Raw genomic sequence first — 19,861 nt, 5'->3', positions numbered from 1 at the left:
CTGAGAGTGGGAGGCTGAGGTCCCCCACTAGAATAGTTTTGCTATTTCTTCCTATAACTCAATTTCTCCTCTAAGAATTTGGATGCTAAGGCAAGGTTCTAAGACATCTCCAAAAGTCTCATGATGGAAAATGCATCCAGAAAAAGAACTATGAAGTTTGAATGCAGATTGACGTATATTATTTGCTCTTTTTTTCTTCTGTTTCTGTTTTGACTTTCTTGTGGTTCCTCCTATTGGTTCTAATTCTTCTTTGCAACATGACTAATGTGAAAATATGTTTAATAGGAATGTATATGTAGAACCTATATCAGATTGCATGCTGACTTGGGGAGGAGGGAGAAAAAAATTTAAAACTCAAAAGCTTATGGAAGTGAATTTTAAAAACTAAAAATAAATTAATAAACAATTAAAGAAAAAATAATCTGGATGTTATACCACTTGGTGCATATATGTTTGGTATTGATATTACTTCATTGTCTATGGTACCTTTTAGCAAGATGTAATTTTCTTCCTTGTCTCTTTTAATTAGATCTATTTTTGCTTTTGTTTCATCTGAGATCAGGATTGCTACCCCTGCTTTCTTTCACTTCAGCTGAAGCATAATATATTTTGCTCCAGCCTTTTACCTTTACTCTGCATGTGTCTCTCTTATTTAAATGTGTTTCTTGTAAACAATATATCATAGGATTCTGGTTTTTAATCTACTCTGCAATTTGCTTTCATTATATGGGATAGTTATGATGACTGTGTATTTCCCTCCATTCTATTTTCCCCCTTTTTATACTTTTCTCTCTCCTTTCACCCTGTTTCTCAACAGTGTTTTACTTCTGACCACAGCCATCCCCAATCTGCCCTCCCTTTCATCAGCCCCTCCTCTTTTCTTTCCCCTATTTCTGCCTTATCTTCTGTCACTCCCCGTTTTCTTTCCCCTTTCCTCTCCTACTTCCTTATAGGTTAAGACAGATTTCTCTACCCAACTGAGTGTGTATATTATTCCCTCTTTGAGTCAAATTTGATGAGAGTAAAGTTCAAACAATGCTCACCCCTTCCCTTCTTTCCCTCTACTATAATAGGTCTTTCTTGCCTCTTCATGTGGCATAATTTACCCCATTCAGCCTCCCGCTTTCCTCTTCTCTCAATATAATCATTTCTTTTTTTATCCACTAATTAATTTTTGTAATCATCACATCAAAGTCAACTTATACCCACACCCTCTATCTAAATATACTCCTTCTAACTGCCCTAATAGAGCTACATTTCTTAAGATTTACAAGCATCATCTTCCCATGTAGGGATGTAAACAGTTTAACCTTACTGAATATCATTTTTTTTCCTTTCCTGTTTACCTTTTTATGCTTCCCTTGAGTCTTGTATTTGAAGATCAAATTTTCTATTTAGCTCTGGTCTTTTCATCAGGAAAGTTTGAAAGTCCCCAATTTCATTGAATTTCCATCTTTTCCCTTGAAAGATTATGCTCAATTTTGCTGGGTAGTTGATTCTTGGTTGTAATCCAAGCTCTTTTGCCTTCCAGAATGTCATATTCCTATCCCCCGATCCGTTAATGTAGAAGCTGCTATGTCCTGTGTAATCCTGACTATGGCTCCTTGATATTTGAATTGTTTCTTTCTGGCAGCTTGTAGTATTTTCCCCTTGACCTGAAAGTTCTAGAACTTGGTTATAATAATTCTCAGAGTTTTCATTTTGGAATCTCTTTCAGGAGGTGATCAGTGGATTCCTTCAATGACTATTTTACCCTCTAGTCCTAGGATATGAGAGTAGTTTTCCTTGATAATTTTTGAAAGTTGCTGTCCAGGCCTTTTTTTTTAATCAAGGTTTTCAAGTGGTCCAATAATTCTTAAATTATCTCCCCTGAATCTATTTTCCAGGTCAGTTGTTTTTCCAGTTAGGTGTTTTACATTTTTTTTCTATTTTTTTCATTCTTTTGATTTTGAATGATTCTTGATGTCTCATAGAGTCATTAGCTTCCACTTGCCCAATTCTAATTTTTAAGAAATTATTTTCTTCAGTTAGCTTTCGTACTTCCTTTTCCATTTGGCCAACTCGATTTTTTAAGGAGTTGTTTTCTTCAGTCAATTTTTGTGCTTCCTTTTCTAAGCTGTTGACTCTTTTTTTCATAATTCTCTTGCATAACTCCTATTTCTTTTCCTAATTTTTCTTCTACCTTTCTTATTTGATTCTTAAAATCCTTTTTGAACTCTTCCAAAAGGACTTTTTGGGCCTGAGACCAATTCCTATTACCCTTTGAGGCTTCACATATAGGCATTTTGACATTGCTATCCTCTTCTGAGTTTGTGTTTTGATTTTTCCTGTTGCCATAGTAGCTTTCTATGGTGAGGGCTCTTTTTTGTTTCTTTGTTTTTTATCATTTTTAAAAGTTGAGCTTTGCTCCTGGGGTGCAGGGGGTACTGTCCCAAGTTTCTTGCACAGGGGGCCAGGGGCTGGTCACTGATTTTCTCTGCTGGGGCCTCTGGTGCTGATGGTTTACCCACTGCACTAGGGTGGTCTGACCTAGTTGTGCCTATTGTGCCCTGGGGTTCAGGGCTGGCAATTTGCTTGTTGCTCTAGGGCTCCAGGCCTAACACCTGGCTAGAATCACGGGGCCTCCATTACTAATCTGTGTTGTGGTTAAGAGCCTCCTGCTGGCTTACCCATATACCACTTGCACTGGGCTACATTCCCCTTTTACCCAAGTGAGAAAAACCTTTCCTAAAGTCCTTCTAAGTTATCTTGGGCTGGAAACTGTTTCACTCTGTCTTTTTGTGGATTTTTCATTCCAGAATTTTTTTCGAGGCTTGTTTTAACGTTGCTTCTAAGTGGAAACTTCCTGGCTTCTCTCCACTATCTTGGCTCTGCCCCTCAGCCCCAGTTTCTTGATCTGCAAAATTAGGGTACTATAGCCTCAAATTCAGGGGGTTATTGTAAAGATCAAGTAAGATAATGTATGCAGAGTACTTTTAAACCTTGAGGCACTATACAAATGTTAGATGCTATTACTATTGTTGCTGATAAATACTTGTTGATAGCTTGAAGTAGGTTAAAAGCATTAAGTAGACTAAACCAGCAGTGGTTGGGTAAAATAACGTGAGATCAGAAAAGAAAGCGGGCTATACTTGTATCAATTTTTTTCACCAAGAGGAATGAAGATGATATATTTGCTTTATTTACTTTACAGAGTTATTGTTAGGAAAAACACTTTGCAAAATGTTATGGGTGAGGTCTTTTGATTTGTCTGTAAATTGTATTTAAGTGAGGCAGAGTTAAACAAAGTCATAGGCCTCACTCTCTCCTCCAGAGTCATCATAGTACAGTGGTAGGACAGAGTCAAGATGATTGGTGGTGACTCAGGATGCAGTGGATGACCTTAGCTGCTTCAAAGTCTAGCCAGTCTCTGAGCACTCCACAGCACCTGCTTCAGCTGCCTTCATGACCGTTAGAAGAAATTGTTCTCATCCTCCCATTCCAGAGGAATTCTTCACGTTTGGGATGGACACCCCCTCAACTCTCTGATAGGTTTGAGACCACCTCCGTTACCCTCAACCTGGTTTAGACCATCTGCTAAAACAGTTTACCAGGTTGTGGCTGATGTGCATGCTATAGCTTTTCGGAGTCACAGTGGTAGTTAGATGGATCATGTGGACACCAAAGTTGGAAAGCAGCCCTGAAAAGGGCTTGGCAGCCCTCACAACAGAGGTACTAGTCTTCTCTGAATATACCCTACACTAACACTTTGTAAACATTATGGTACAAGACAAGATCTAACAGATAGCTCAAATAGTTCACTGAAACTCAGAAGATATTAAAACAGGAGTCTTTAACCTGGGGTCTGTGAAATTTTTAAAAATATATATTTTGATAATTATATTTCAACATAATTGGTTTCTTTTACAATCCTGTATATTTTACTTTATGCATTTAAAAACATTATTCCTTAGGTTTCTTTGTTGTTGTTGTTCAGTCATTTTCAGTCATGTACTACTCCTCATTATCCCTTGTGGAGGTTTTCTTGGCAAAGATACTGGAGTGATTTGCCATTTCCTTCACCAGTTCATTTTACAGAGGAGGAAAATGAGGCAAAGAGAGTTAAGTGCCTTGTCCAGGGTCCCACAGCTAGTAAGAATCTGAGGCCAGATTTGAACCCAGGAAGATGAGTTTTCCTGACTCTAGGCCTGGTATTCCATTCACTATGCCACCTAGCTGCTAGTTTGGTTTCACCAGAGTGCCAAAGGACTTTGTGACCTGCCCTCTACTCCAAAAAAAAAAAAAAGGCTAAGGAGACACTACATTAAAAGAAATAGAGGAAGGCCTTCAATGCTTTATATGTATCCTTTGTGAAGGATTTACAGAAAAGCATCAGTAAGGATGAGAAAGCATAGGAGGTTGTAATCAACACAGCATGATGAGAACACAGATCTATCTAAGCATTCCCAGGTTTTCCCCTATATTCTCATATGTGAATTCCCATCCCCAGCCCAGGGTAACTTTTTTTTTTTATCTCTCGGGTGGTTAATTTTATTGGTGAAAACTTTCTTCTGAATTTCTTTTCATTTGATGTTTCAGCAAAACACACCAAGGCTCCTGAGTATGCCCTCCCAGGACACAACCATAGCTAATAGTATGCTACTTCTAGGCTTCATAAAGCTCAGCTAGGACAGCCCCCTTCAATCCCCTCAGTACTCAAATTAAAACATTTTAAGAAAATTATCTGGGTACTGACACACAGGAGCTATTTAACTAATCTCAAAATCCCAATCCAGTGACCTGATAAGACTGTCCAAAGTATGCCAAATCTGAATCAAACAAACATAGTAAAACATTCATATTTGCATACTTGCAGTTTAGCAAAAGTCACAAGTCCAATTAAAACCACTGAAGCCTCATGCAAATAAAAATAGTATTTGAGGAGAAATTTTGGCTATTTAATGCCAACCTGAGACCTGTTATTATTTTTCTTTTCTCATTAATTACTCCACAATAACTCTTCAACAGCATGATTTATGGAAGCCACTGTAAAGTAGATGTCCTTTAACAAGAGCAAGAGAAATGGTGGTTCTATTTGAATCATGGGGAGACTTACTACTGCTTCCCCCTAACTCCATAAGTTCATTGTGAGTATTGCCCAAGATAAGTTGAGAGACAAGACGATAAACTGTAAATGCAGACAATCTCTTCCCTCTGTCCATAATCAAAGAAATTAATTGATAATAACTAACAGTACCGGCCCTTCATCCCAGCTCAGTCAAATCCAGTGATTCAGGATATTTGGCAAATCAAGTTACCACAGATGCCACACTATGGCTGTTAACTTACAACATTCACTATGTTCTTTTGCAGGTTGTCCTGGCTTATTTTTCACCACGGAGATTTTTCAGAAATTGCTGGATTGCTCATAGGCTCAGGTTCCTTTTCTCTTTCATAAGAAAGTGAGAAAACCCTAAGTTGAAATGAACAGAAAGAAAAAAAAATATCAGAAAGAGGAGTACACATTAAATTACTTATTATCTGAGCAGATACATATTCTTCCCTATTTTATCTGGGCTAAATAACATTTCACTGGAGTCCAATTTTATTGATTTTTTTTAAAGGTAAGATTCTAAGATTTGAACAAAAATTCAATATGCTGTAAGGCCCAGTGGACTGAGGATTCTGGTAGACCTCTGTTGAACAGAACTTATCTGTTGAAGATAAGACCTCTTATCACTTAGAGATAAGTTTGCAGTATTGTCTTATAACCCGCCACCTGACCACTTAGCTTTACTGTCTGAAGCTGAGTGAACAGGGCAATTATCTTTTGTACCTTCCAAACTTCTCTAGGTCATTGGGAGTATTAAGAAGATCATGTCTGCAAAATATTCTCATTTCCTGAGAAAAAAAGTCCCTATATAAATACAAAGTATTATTAGTGGTCATGAGCTTGTTACTGAACTCTAAGCCAGAATATAAAAAGCAAGGATGGCTCAGCACCAACTATCATTATCTCTCCAGCACCCAAACATCTTCCCATCAGCGATGCTGCAGCTTTTTCTTCTAGAGAAGGGGGTGGGTGGGGAGTGGAGGAGACATTGAGGAATTCTGAGTCTGAGAGGAAAAGACAAAGAAAAAAAGAAAGGGTAGAGCCGGTGGGGGGGGGATGGCAAGGGAGGAGGGAATGGATGTGTAGAGGGAGGGGTGAGGCAAATAAAGTGCTTGGTGGTGCCTCATCACTTGGAATACACTCTGTGAGTGGCTGATATCGTCAGTCTGCTGTGTTGTGTGCATGGTATGTGTCTATAGTGCTGTGAAATTTTCCACTTGGCTGTCCTCCATATCCACCCACTGAGAATAATGCTTACACGTACTGAAAAGTGCCACAGCAAGGCCATTTCTCAAGGAAGCTTGGACTTTATTTTTTTTTTAAGAAAAGATCTACTCATGTCCTAATCATAAGCATTTTGCACGCCTGAATTTCTGATATTTCTCTTTTCTTTTAAAGTGTAGCCAGGAATAGCTCTTTCTGGGCCAATACTATCAAGTTATTTTGACTTGTGTGCCCTTGAGAGGCATACTTGAGGTGAAGGAACTCACATTAGTGGTTTCGGGGTTTAGGGACTAAGAAAAACGTGGCATTTTAAGTGCTAAGCTAGGGTCCTTTCCTTTATGACCCCCATGCAATCACCCCAATCACCCACAGTTGACATTCATTATTTCTTTTCCAGGATAACAAGCAGGCAGAGGACACAGGTGGGAGCTGCAGTGTCATTATCAGGGGCTTGCTAATATTTGCTACGGAGACAAGTTGCCACTTAGCTCATCAAAAACAAGAATGAATTACACTCAAACCTTACGCCTGAAATTGACACATCAAAACCAAGAATGAATTATACTCCAACTTTAGACCTGACAAAAAGCATTGACAAATGTAATTACAAATAAAGAATTAAAAAATACAGCCGAGATGAAGGTTGATAGCTAGGGGTATAACCTAGTTTTTTCTCTCCCCTCCCCCACCTCACTTAATAGTATTTTATTTTTCCTAATTATATGTAAAGATAGTTTTCAACATTCATTTTTAAGAAGATTGAGCTCCAAATTTTTCTCCCTCTCCTCTCCCTCCCTTTCTCCCTTCTCTCCTCTCCGAGACAGCAAGCAATCTGATATAGGTTATACATGTGCAATCATGTTAAATATATTTCCATATTAGTCATGTTGTGAAAGAAGAATCAGAACAAAAGGGAAAAACCACGAGAAAGAAAAAATAAAAAGTGAAAATAGTATGCTTCAATCTGCATTCAGACTCCGTAGTTCTTTCTTTGGATGTGGATAGCATTTTCCATCACGAGTCTTTTGGAATTGTCTTGAATTATTGTATTGCTGAGAAGAGCTAGGTCAATCATAGCTGATCATCACACAATGTTGTTGTTACTGTGTACAATGCTCTCCTCGTTCTGCTCACTTCATTCAGCATCAGTTCATATAAGTATTTCCAGATAACCTAGTTCTTTCATTCACTTCTTTTCTACTTATGCTTGTTATGGTCAGGGACTATCTTCTTATTTGCATCCCCAGGGATGCTAATGTACCAATAGGTGGAGTTGTGAACTGATCCAACCATTCTGAAGAGTAATTTGGAACTATGCCCAAAGTGCAATCAACCTTCGCATACTCTTTGATCCAAGTATCCCAAAGAGATTAAAAAGAAAAAAAAACCTATTTGTACAAAAATAGAGCAGCTCTTTTGTGGTGGCTAAGAATAGGACATTTAGGGGATGCCCATCAATTAGAGAATGTCTGAACAAGTTGTGATATGATTGTAATGGAATATTATTGTGCTATAAGAAATAATGAACAGGATGATTTCAGAAAAACCTGGAAAGACTTACATGAATTGAAACAAAGTGAAGAGAGCAGAACCAGGAGAACATTGTACATAGTAACAGCAATATTGTAAGATGAAGAACTGTGAATGACTTAGCTATTCTCAGCAATACAATGATCCAAGACAATCTCAAAGGACTCATGATGAAAAATGCTATCCAGTTCCAGAGAAGGAACTGATTTGTCTGAATAAAGACTGAAGCGTACTATTTTTCTTTCATCTGCCTTTCCTTCTTTCTTTCTTTCTTTCTTTTTCTTCTAGTGTTCTTGCACAAAATGACTAATATGGAAATATTTTCCAGGATTGCACATGTATAATCTATATCAAATTGCTTATCATCTCAAGGAGGGAAGATGGGAAGGAAGGAGGGGCAGAATTTGGAACTCGAAACTTTTAAAAATTGCTTAAATTGTTTTTACATGTAATTGGAAAAAATAAAATACTATTAAAAATAAAATATGTGTATCCCCAGTGCTTAGCACATTGTCTGGCACATAGTAGGTGCTTACTGAATTTAATTATATTTGTATCATATGGTACCTACTAAACTACAAGCTACATGAGGGCAGGGTCTGGTCTGTATCTTATCTGAACTTTACACCTCATCCAGCATCACACTTTGTAAAGAAAAAGTCATTTAATAAATGTTTAATTATTGAATAACTGAAAGTTAGAATCAAGAAGAATATCATTAAAATGGAAGACTTAAATGTGAGCCCAGTTACATGTAAGCCTCTGAAAAATCAACTTGGCAATTCAAGGTTAGGTGCCTTCCCTTAGTTGACTCCTGTTTGTTCACCTTCCAATAAGAGAAACCTTTCAAAATTTCTCTTGTGAACCTAGGATTCGGCTCATTTCAACAACTATTTGTAAGAATAACTTCAATTTACATGGTGCGTTGAGATTTGTAAAGTACGTTCCTCAGTGGAAAAAAAAATTGATCGAGTAGTTTAATTAATATCCCTGCTTTTACAGGTGAAAGAACTTGTTCAGAATGGCTAAAATGACTTGCCATAGGCACACAGATAGAAAATTTCAGATCCTTAGAGTCTAGGTTTTTTGGTGCTACACTGACAGTTTTCTTTCCTGGTTCTGTTTTCTTAACAAAATGAACATCCTGACCCAGCAACATAAAAGGCACTGGGAATGTTGTGTTCATCTGGACTTTCTCCACTGCTCACTCTATTCCAGGAGTTGGCCTGACATAATACTTCAGCCAAGGTAAATCAGTAATCCTGTCCCTCACCTACTTTCCCTTCAGGTTCCATAGAGCAGCATGGGACAGGTTCATTCATCTTTTCCTATGAATGAAGAGATCAACTTGTACCATTCTTACAGCTCATGCTGGCTTCATTGATTTCCTAATGAATATATCATTCATCATACCTTTAAACTAATTGTCATTTCAAGGGAAGTAATTATCAAAGAGATATTGGATTTAAACTTTATTTGAAATAAACCAATTCACTAAAAGGGAAATAAGATGGTGTGAGTCTTTATTTAAGATGACAGGAGGGAAAAAAATTCCTGGCACTCCATACTTCTAAATGTTGCATGGTCCAAGATACAGACTGAGTTTACAACCATTCACTAAGATAATGCTCTCTGCTGACCTCCCTGGTATGAAAAGCTGGACAGACAAACAAACAGAGAATGACAGAAACAACTCTTGGAAGTAATTTGGTCCAATATCCTGCCCAAAGGCAAGCATCTTCTCCACATTAAGAGCTACCTCCTCTCTCCAGAGAAGGAAATTACGCATCCCACATTCCTCCCCAGTCTGAGTAGCACTTTCAGTCTGTAACAGAGACTTCAAGTGCTGATTATATTAAATTTACTACTTTATTGTGTGTGTGTGTGTGTGTATACACATGTGTGTATGTGTGTATGAACTCCCTTTGACTGATAACTCTTCAGCAACTCTTCTATAATTTATAGTCTATAGAGCTGCCCGAGGCACTTAAAGACTTTGTGGTCACGTTATTAGTGTGTGTCACAGATGGAACTTGAATTCAGGTCTTACTGATTGTATGATTGTATATCTACTATGTTAGAAGTCCTCTTGGTGTACACTCATGTAAACACACACATATATCCACACTGTACTATAGTGTTCTTGTTTTTAGGCAAGTAAACCAAATTCTAGGATAAGGAGATACAAGTACTTTGGTGGCAAGGTCTTGGGCATGGGTCTAAGCACACAGTGGGTGATTAAAAAATATTTGTTGAACTGAAATTACCCAAACTCCTTGAGAAACATGTTACAGGAATCTCTACTGCTATAATTTATGCCCATTTTTATCCCCCAAGATGACAACAAATCAGAGGACATCAAGTTACCATTCTCTGAATAACAGTCCATCACATAATTGGAGTCATGTTATTTCTTAGGCTGGCCTTCTTTAGACTAAGCAATCTAAATTACTTTAAACTTTTATTTGGAAGTCTGTTTTGCAATTTTATACATATTTTAAATGTTCCCAGAGTGTGACTTCTCTGAGAAACCAAGATCTTTATTTGCTAGAAAAGTCAATTACAGAGCAGTCAATAAGAATTTATTAAGTGCTTACTATATGCTAGGCACTGGTGATAAATACCTGGGATAAAAAGAAAGACAAACTCAGGCTCTGTGTCCTTAAGGAGCTCACAATCTAACAGAGGAGTCGATGTGCAAACAGATCTGGATGTATAAGATATGTTTAGAAGAGTTGGAAGGTAATCTCTCTTTTTTTTTAAAGGTAATTGGGGTTAAGTGACTTGCTCAGGGTCACACAGCTAGTAAGTGTCAAGTGTTTTGTCTGAGGATGAATTTGAACTCAGGGCCTCCTGACCTCAGGGCCGGTACTCTATCCACTGTGCCCCCTAGCTGCCCCAGAAAGTAATCTCAAAGAGAAGGTGGGAAACAAAGGGAGTGGGAATACATGAAAAGGCCTCCTGCAGAAGATGGGATCTGAGCTGAGTCTTGAAGGAAGCCAGGGAAGCCAGGATGGAGGTGAGGAGTTAACACATTCCAGGCATGGGGGAACAGAAGACTCATTGCCAATGGGTCAGGGAGTATATGGGTGAAAAAATAAGGAAGGCCAGTGATTATGCGCAGGGAGTAAAGTGCAAGAATACTGGAAAAGGAGGAAGAAGCCGAGTTGCGAAGGGCTTTAAACGACAAATGAAACATGTTGTATTTGATCCTAGAGGTAACAAATAGAGTCACTGGTGTTTACTGAGTGGGAAAGGGAATGATATATTTAGACTTTCACTTTCAGAAAATCACTTTTGCAGCAGAGTGGAGGATAGATTAGAGAGGGTAGAGACTTTATTAAAGGAACCAACTAGAAGGCTGGTTCAGCAGTCCAGGTGTGAGGTGATGAGACCTACAGCAGGGTGGTAGGCTGCGAACAGGGAAAGAAAGGAACACTTTTTTTGTTCAGTCATTTTTAGTAATATTCAACTCTTTGTGACCTCATTTGGGGTTCTCTTCGCAAAGATACTGGAGTGGTTTGCCATTTCCTTCTCTAGCTCATTTGACAGACAAGGAAAGTGAGGCAAACAGGGTGAAGTGACTTGCCCAAGGTGACACAGCTAGTAAGTGCCTGAGGCCAGATTTGAACTCAGGAAGATGAGTCTTCCTGATTCCAAGCCTGTCACTCTATCCATTTTACCACCTAGCTGCCCGAAGAAAACATGTATGAGAGATATTATGAAGACAGAAGTGATAAGACTTGGCAACAGATTGGATATTTACAATCCATGGGAAAGAAGAGTCAAGGATGACACTGAGATGTAGAGCATGGAAGACTAGGAAGATGGTAGTGCCTTCGACAATACAGTAAGGTTTAGAAGAGGTTTTCTTTTGGGAAGAAGCAAAATGAGCTCTGTTTTTATATACATTGAGTTTGAAACGCTTATGGGACATCTAATTTGAGGTGTCTAAAAGGCAGATGATGGTGCAACATTGGAACTCATAAGAGATATTAGGGCTGGATATACAGGTCTGGGAATCATCTTCATAGAGATGATCACTGAGCTGAGGAGCCCATCAAGGGAGATAGTATAGAAAGAGAAGAGGACTCAGGAAAGAGCCTCAGGAGAATACCTATTAACAGCTGAACTGAGAGGTCTTCAGTATTTCATGCTGCATATAATCACAGTGTCACAGTATGCATGTAGGAAGGGATAACATTAATGAACCTAAAGGATGATAGACCACTAGAGAAAGAACATACTTAAAATATAAGGAAACATTTTGTTAAGTTTTGGAAAACTTGGTGTAGCAGTTGCACGTTGACTTGTACATATTTACTTGCCCTCGATCCCCACTGGCATCATATGGAGAATCTCTCTCCAGTTACTTGCATAAAAATCATTATAGAAATACTAATAAGTCAATAAAAAGATTTTATAAGAATCTCCTTTTTCAACTCAGAACTGAAGCTGTCCTAAGGACCTAAGAGAAATAGACAGGACTGCTGGTAACTGCCATGTTGGGAAATGTTTCTTCCACATGAGAATTTGATTCAAAAGAATGATAAATTATGTCATTCACAGTGGCCAGGGACTCAGATTCCCGGGAAAGATTCATTGAGTCCAGGACATTTAGCACAGGACAAATTCCTAGACAGAGATCTTATAGCTGTTTACTCCATTGGGATAGGGAGAGAAGGGAAAGCAAAGGCAGAAAGTATCTCTGTATAAAGGTCACACATTTAACTTAATTTGAAAGGCGTGATTAAGCCATCATTGATATCCATAATCTTGATTATCTCCATGGCAATGTTTTCTTCCCAGATTTGCAGTCTGCTGGCCTCTAGGATGCCTTGGGCTATCTTCTCCCTGCTATGAGTTAGAATATGCTCATGGAACAGAAATTAATTTTAGTATCAGCTCAAGTACAATGAGGAAAATCAAATAAGGAAAAAACCCATGCTAGGAATAAGGGAAAGGGGAGAATGAGAACGGGGGATGAGAACAGTCCAATTTGGTGAGAATAGTGAATATATTCATTTTTAAAAGTCCTTTTTTAATTAATCAACTCATGTGTGCCAGCAATGAGAAGAAAGTGTGGCACTATAAATAGAGAAGCGGCCTTGTCGTTAGGAAGGCTTGAGGTCAAGTCCTGACGGATACACACTGGTTTGGGCAAGTTGATTAACTTCTCAGTGGCCGCAGGCAACCCTCTCTGACTGTAAGTTGCAGGGGAGGTGCTGATTTGCATGGGGAAAAGGGAATTCCTTTGGGAAGAAGGATAGTGAAGAAATTTCTCACAGTGAAGAAATCAAAGATGGGGGGGGGGAGTACCAGGAACTGTGCCAGATCCTGAGAAAGCTAAAATGAAACAGTCCCTGCCTTCAAGAAGCTTATAGAATCATGAAGGGAAATAACAAATATGAAGGTAAATACACAAAGAGACAGACAGATAAATAAACAAATGAATACATAAATGAATGAATGAATAAAGGAATAAATAAATAAATAGATGAGAGGGCATTAATTAAACCCTCAGCATATATATGAAGCACTATGTTAACTGCTGGTAATACAAATATAAAATCAATCTTCCTTTTCCTCCACCTCCTCACTAGAAACTCACAATCAAATAAGGAAGACATAAGAAAGTAGTAAGAGATTCCCCAGAAAAGTAAACGAGAAGCAGATTGTGGCAAGCCTTAAATGCCTATATCTGGCATTTATATTTTATTCCAGAGACAATAGGAATTCACCAGATGTTTCTGAATCAATGAGTCATATGAAGGGAACAACTAATTCACTGGGAAAATTACTTTCTAGGGTAGCAGTCAGTCAGTAAACATTTATATTATTTACTATGTGCCAGGCACTGTGCTAAGCACTGGGAATGCAAAAACAAGGCAAGACAGTCCTGATCTCAAGCATCTCCCAGTCTAATGTGGGAGACAACATGAAAACAACTATGTACAGACAAGCTATGTACGGGATAATTTCAGAATAAATTGGAGATAATCAACAGAGGGAGGGCACTAGGATTAAGAAGGATTGGCAAAGTTTTCCTGTAGAAGGTGGAATTTCTAACTGGGACTTGAGGGAAGCCAGGAAAGGGAAGCCAGAAGGTGGAGATGAGGACAGAGAGCATTTCTGATATGAGGGACAGCTGTGAAAATGCCCAAAGTCATAAGATGGAACGTTTCATTTGAGGAAGAATAAAAAAGCTGATGTCTCTGGATAGCTCTGTGTGTGTGTCTGTGTGTGTGTGTCTGTGTGTGTGTGTGTGTGTGTGTGTGTCGGGGAGTTATAAAGTATAAGAAGTCTAGATCTGAAAGGGAAATATATTAGATGTAAGAAGACCAGTGAAGGAGCTATTATAATAGCACAGGTACATGATAATGAGGGTTTGTACTAAACTGGCTGCAGTGTGAGTGGAAAGGGAAGAATTAGTATGGCACATGTAGTATAGGTAGAATCCACAAACCTTTAATAACAGTTGTGAGTAAGGAAATGAATGAATGAATAAAAAAATTAATAAGCACTTACTATGTGCTATAAGCATTTGGGATACAAATACGAAAGTCAAAACAGTCCCTATTCTCAAGCAGCTCACAGTCTAATTGAAGGAGACAGCACGTATGAGAAGTTTCAGCTACAGTGTAGATGGAAAGATGTGGAATTCTAAGAGTGACGTAGCATGTCGGATGGCACGGCCCAGGGGTACTTAGGTGATGGCAGCAGATCAGATGACAATGCTGGAGGTCTGAAGGGCATAGAGGGAGGGGCATGTGGTAAGGGCTGGAGGACATTAGGAGGCAGTGAAAGAGAGGAAATAGCCAAAGATACCTCCAAAGTTATTATAAACATACGTCTTTAGATGGTGGTACCATCTAAAGAAATGAAGAGGTTAGGGAAAGGGGGAAATCTGGGAGGAAAAGTAAAAAGTTTGCTTATGTACAATGCTGAGATGAAAGTTGGTGTAAGTGACTTATGTAGTAGATGGACTCAGTCTATACTGGACGACCTTTAAATTCAACCTTGGGTCTCCTAAAAGGCACGCATGAAGAAGATTTAACTCCTCATTGACAATTGAGGACATTGTCCCTTTAACCACCATGTTGCCAAGAAGGTTATTAAAAGGTCTGGAGGGAGAAGGTGGGGGGCAGCTAGGTGGCACAGTGGCTAGAGCTCTGGCCTCAGAGTCGGGAAGACCTAAGTTCAAATCTGGCCTCAGATACTTGACACTTATTAGCTGTGTGTCCCTGGGCAAGTCACTTAAACCTGAGTGCCTCACCAAAAAACAAAACAAAAAGCCTACAGAAGAGATGAGGAATACTAATAAAGCACAAATTACCTTAGCATGCATCATTATATTGGGTTACCTACCTCCTTTTAGACCAGTAGGAGTTATCACACACATTATCCTTAGGGTACACTCTGAAACTCCTGCTCTACTTGAAAACATTATCATTTAGTCTGAGTATTGGAGAAGTATGTTTTGTCAATCCAGAAATAGAGCTGTATTTAGGTATCCTGCTATGTTCATTTATAGGCATCTCTAAATTAAAGGTTTACTGGTCAAAAAATATAAATGGTCCTTTCAATTTCCTCATATGGCTCTCTATCTTCCCCAATTTTTTCCTCCCTTTTTGTAAGAAAGAAAGTCAATAAAATCTTTAGGAGAGCTAGAAGCTCAGTATACATATTCACTGTTTGCACAGAAAGACCAGGGCAGGGTGGGGTGGGGGGGAAATGCAAAACAGTCCCTGGCCTCAAAGAGCTCACAATATGATTATGAGGAATTTGTTTCTTTAATAACAACAAACAAGAACAATAATAAACAATTCTGGAAAAATTAGATATTCACCACCATTTTTTCACTTCGTGAGATCTTATTACCCAAATTCTTATTGAAAAGCAGTAGTTAATGACTTAGGGAACATAGACACCTGAAGGTTACTAAGCACAGAAATATTGTCTAAAATATAAAGTTAGCAACACTTTTAATTATGTAACTTCAAACACAATCAGTGATCAGTTGGCATTTTGCAGTTTCATTTACATCAGTCTCAATTGATCCTCCTCATGTCCTTTTTTTTTTCTCTTTCATGAAGTCAAAACCAACCAAATGGGAAAATCTGTTATATTTTAACCTCTTTCCTACTGTCATTAGGGAGAGAGTCTACATGGATAAGTACTATGACTCTCCAAGAAAACTGCAACAAGAGTGTTTTAAAACAAGAGCTCTATTGAAACCGTCTCTCCTTCGCAGAGTGGTTTAATAAAACTATTCTAGCACAAAGCAGAGTTTTCAACAGGGCCAACCAACAACGCTATGTAATAGAGATAAATACCACTTGGCATTAAGTGCAGGGATTACCTTTTGAATCAGTAAAGGCAGATATACTTTGATGTGGGTTGCTTGGTATGGTACAGAAGCCAAAAAATGTGATCATTCACTCTTTACTTCTTCCTTTCTATGAATGGAAGGTCTGATTCACTATTTGGGGCATGGATCAGTATGTGTCCATTTATGTGTGTTCCTGCATGTGCACACATGCCTGTTGGAGAATGTATTAAATAAGTCTACAATGTGGAAGCCTGCAGCACATCCTGGGAAAGTAGTACATAGTAAGCCCAAGGAATGGGACTAGCTGAAAAAGAACAGTCAATGAATGGAAGGCAATGGAAGAGTTACAGGCCAACCATTGCAAGAAATAAGCAAGTTTTTCCTTAGTCCTCTCTATTCTAAGAAACTGACATTAGTGGTTGAACTCAAAGTTTTAACAATAACAACCAGGTAATTCCCAACATCATACTTATTCTAGATAAGGGGTTTTAACATTTTGTTATCTTTTTTTGTTTTGTTTTTGTATCACGGACCCCTGTGGCAGTTTGGTAAAGCCTATGGACTCCTCAAAACCATGTTTTTAAATGTATAAAATAAAATACATAGAACTACAAAGGAAACAGATTCTTTTTAAATACAGTTACCAATTTTTTAAAAAGTTCACAGACCCCAGACAAAAATCCCTGTTCAAGATGCTTCTTACATCTCTTAAAATTTAAAAATAAATCAATACTTAAACTATTTTAAAAATAGTAATTGGTTTTTGTTAAATAGCTCTAGAACATACACACACATATACATGGCAAATGGTATGTTCTTATCTTTTGTCTAGGGAGGCTAATGGGTTTGATTTCCTCCTTCCCCAAGCTCAACCTTCCAGATTTACCCTAATATCAGGTCTCAGGGGATTCTCCCACATACAATTCCCAACACATCAAAAGGGAGAGAACCTCTTTTCCTAATTGTTTTGTAGAATGAGCTCTCAAAAGTTCATTTTTGTTACTTTTTTCAGGCAAAATAAGAGACCTTTTAGAAAAATTCTATTGCTAAAACAATGAAATTCTCCTGGGAATGACTTCGTTATGAAAATGAAGTGACAGCTTCTTTTATCTAGCCAGGCAGAATGTCTGCATTTATAAAAGGCATTCACAGTGCACTCAAGTACAGTGAGTGGGAGGACATAAAAATGCTATTTTTAATTCAGATTTCAGCATTCCTCCCATACAGGTCTTCTGGTATAATAATAATAATAACACAGATACAAAAAAAAGAAAAGAAAAGAAAGAAAGAAAGAAAAAGAAAGAAAAAACAGGATTCCTGTTTGTGCTGACCCCAGCAGGAAAGGGGAAATTTTTTTTTAAAAACTGATTAAACCAGCCTCCTTCCATTTCAGTGACAATTCTTACAGCTCGGAGATCAATTTGAAAGCCTTACAAATTATACTATACATTATACTTTCAATTAAAACATTTAAAATTCTGCTAGTAAAAGTATTTCCTTGGACAAATTTGCATTTTTAGAAGTGTGATTTTCTATACAATGAGTGCATTAAAAAAAATCTTACATGGGCCAGGGTGGGGGTGGGGGTAAGGGAGACTAAGTGGATAGAAGAATCATTTTTTTTTCTGGCTGGAAAACTTAGAGAAATCCTAGATCTGTTCCCAAGGCTCACAATGAGACCCAGAATTAAGTAATGCCTTGGAGTGCTTTTGATGGATGAAACTAGCTGCAGAGTGAACAGAAATGGAACCCCAATGCCTAATTTAAACACCAGGAGGATGACTCAGATAAGCAAAAAGATGCAGGAACGTTGGCATCTGCTTGGGTGAATGCAGATCTTGCTTGTTCAAATATGAAAGCACATGGATACAAATTGTTCCATGTGCAGTCATGCATTCATCAATTTTTGTCTCACCCAGGAAGGAGCGCGTATGGTCCTAAGTATTCTCTGTGTAGTGCCTGTACACAGGAGGCTGTCTATAAATATTTACCGTGGAAAGAGTTACTAGCTGTAAGTCAGAATTCTAATTCTGCATTTTCCTCTTGAGCTGTGTGACCGTGGTTAAGTCATTTTATCAGTCAGTTAAATCAATACACATCTATTAAGCACATTTATTAATGCCAGGCATTGTGCTAAGAGCAGATAATACAAAGACAGTAAAAAGCAGTCCCTGTTCTCAAGGAAATCAGAGTCTAACTGGGGAGATAACATATAAACAAACATACAAACAAGCTATGTACAGGATAATTAGGAAATAATCAACAGAGGAAAGGCACTAGGATTAATAGGGAATGGGAAAGGCTTCCTTTTGAAGGTGGGATTTTATTTGGGATTTGAAGGAAGCTGGAGAAGCCATGAGGCAGAGATGAGAAACGAAAGTATCTCAAGCATGGGGTATGTATGGTCAGTGAAGATGTCTGGAGGAGATCAACGTCACTGGATTTCAGAGTATGTAGTGGGGTATATATAAGGTGTAAGAAGACTTGAAAAGTGGTGGGGAGGAGAGTGAAGTCATGAAGGGATGGATGTCCAATGGAAATGTTTGTATTTAATTCTAGAGGTGATCGAGAGCCATTAAAGTTTACTCAGTAGTTGGGTCAAAACTTTAGGAAGATCACTTTGACAGCTGAGTGGAGGACGGACGGGAGTGTGGTGATGACGGCCTACACCAAGGTGGTAGCATCTGTCCGAGGTGAGAAGGGGGTATATGTGAGAAATGTGACAGTAAAGTCGACCAGTCTTGGAAACAGATTGGAGGAGAGAGGTGATAGAGAGTGAGGAGTTGTCCAGCCACCATTTCCTTACCTGTAAAAGGGAAATGAAGGGGATTCCACTACCTATCTCACAGGGTTCTGAGAAAAGTGCTCTGTAATCTTAAGACTCTACAAATAAAATATGTACTATTAAATTAAATGAGAAATGTGATGGTCCACCAAAGGGTCAGTCACTACCATATCATCATAGTGTGGAGGTGACATTGGCTTTCTAAAGCTTTGCCAGCAGGGGGCAGGGTATGGTAGGCTCTGCCATTTTGGAAAAGCTAAGAACTAGACTGAGTTTCCTTTCTAAGAATTAACCCAGTTAGGCACAGAGAAGTTTATCAATAAAAGAATAATCTCTTCAAAAGTTACTAGGTAATGAATTATTTGGGTATAGTAATCTATTGAACACAAGAAAAAAGTGAATGCCAGTCCTATGGAGTCACCCCTCTTCCTCTCAAAAACAAAACAAAACAAAAAACAACACTTTAGCAGGAACAATGATGAAGTGGAAGGAAAGGGAGAGATGGTATTCAATTCAGCAATCTATTCCAAAAGAAGCAGCATGGTACAGGGGAAAATGTGCTGGATTTTAGTCAGAGGGCCTGGGTTTGAATGTCAGCTCTCCATATTCTGTATATATGACCTTGGACAAGTCAATTAACTTTTCTATGCCTTAGTTTCCTAATCTGTAAAATGAAATGTTAGACTCAATGACCTCTGAGATCTATTCTGCTTCGAAGTCTATGATTCCATGATTATTAAGGATTCTATTTCTATTACAGCAATGCCATTACTGATAAACATGTATTCTATTGCGCTAATTGCTTTCCTGACCATCCATGTATGTGGTAGTTCAATTTATACTAAATTGGCAAATTTATTGTTGGTGTTATTTGTTCCACTAGTCAGAGCAGAGAAAA

General features: G+C 38.3%; 1 protein-coding gene across 5 annotated transcripts in view; it reads right to left on the bottom strand.

The window, feature by feature from the left end:
• The window catches only part of ATXN1 (ataxin 1), a 492,208-nt gene that overhangs the window by 190,574 nt on the left and 281,773 nt on the right, over positions 1 to 19,861 (bottom strand). For all 5 annotated transcript variants that reach the window (XM_027875603.1, XM_027875900.1, XM_027875680.1 and 2 more), the window contains one exon: positions 5,329 to 5,452. The gene's annotated coding sequence lies outside the window, so the exon portion shown is untranslated. The remainder of the gene's footprint in view (positions 1 to 5,328; positions 5,453 to 19,861) is intronic.

Source organism: Vombatus ursinus, unplaced genomic scaffold (assembly GCF_900497805.2).
Source record: "Vombatus ursinus unplaced genomic scaffold, bare-nosed wombat genome assembly UNPS02000577.1, whole genome shotgun sequence".
Lineage (NCBI taxonomy): Eukaryota > Metazoa > Chordata > Mammalia > Diprotodontia > Vombatidae > Vombatus > Vombatus ursinus.
Note: the sequence above shows the minus strand (reverse complement) of the source record. Positions and strands in the feature narration are given on the sequence as shown.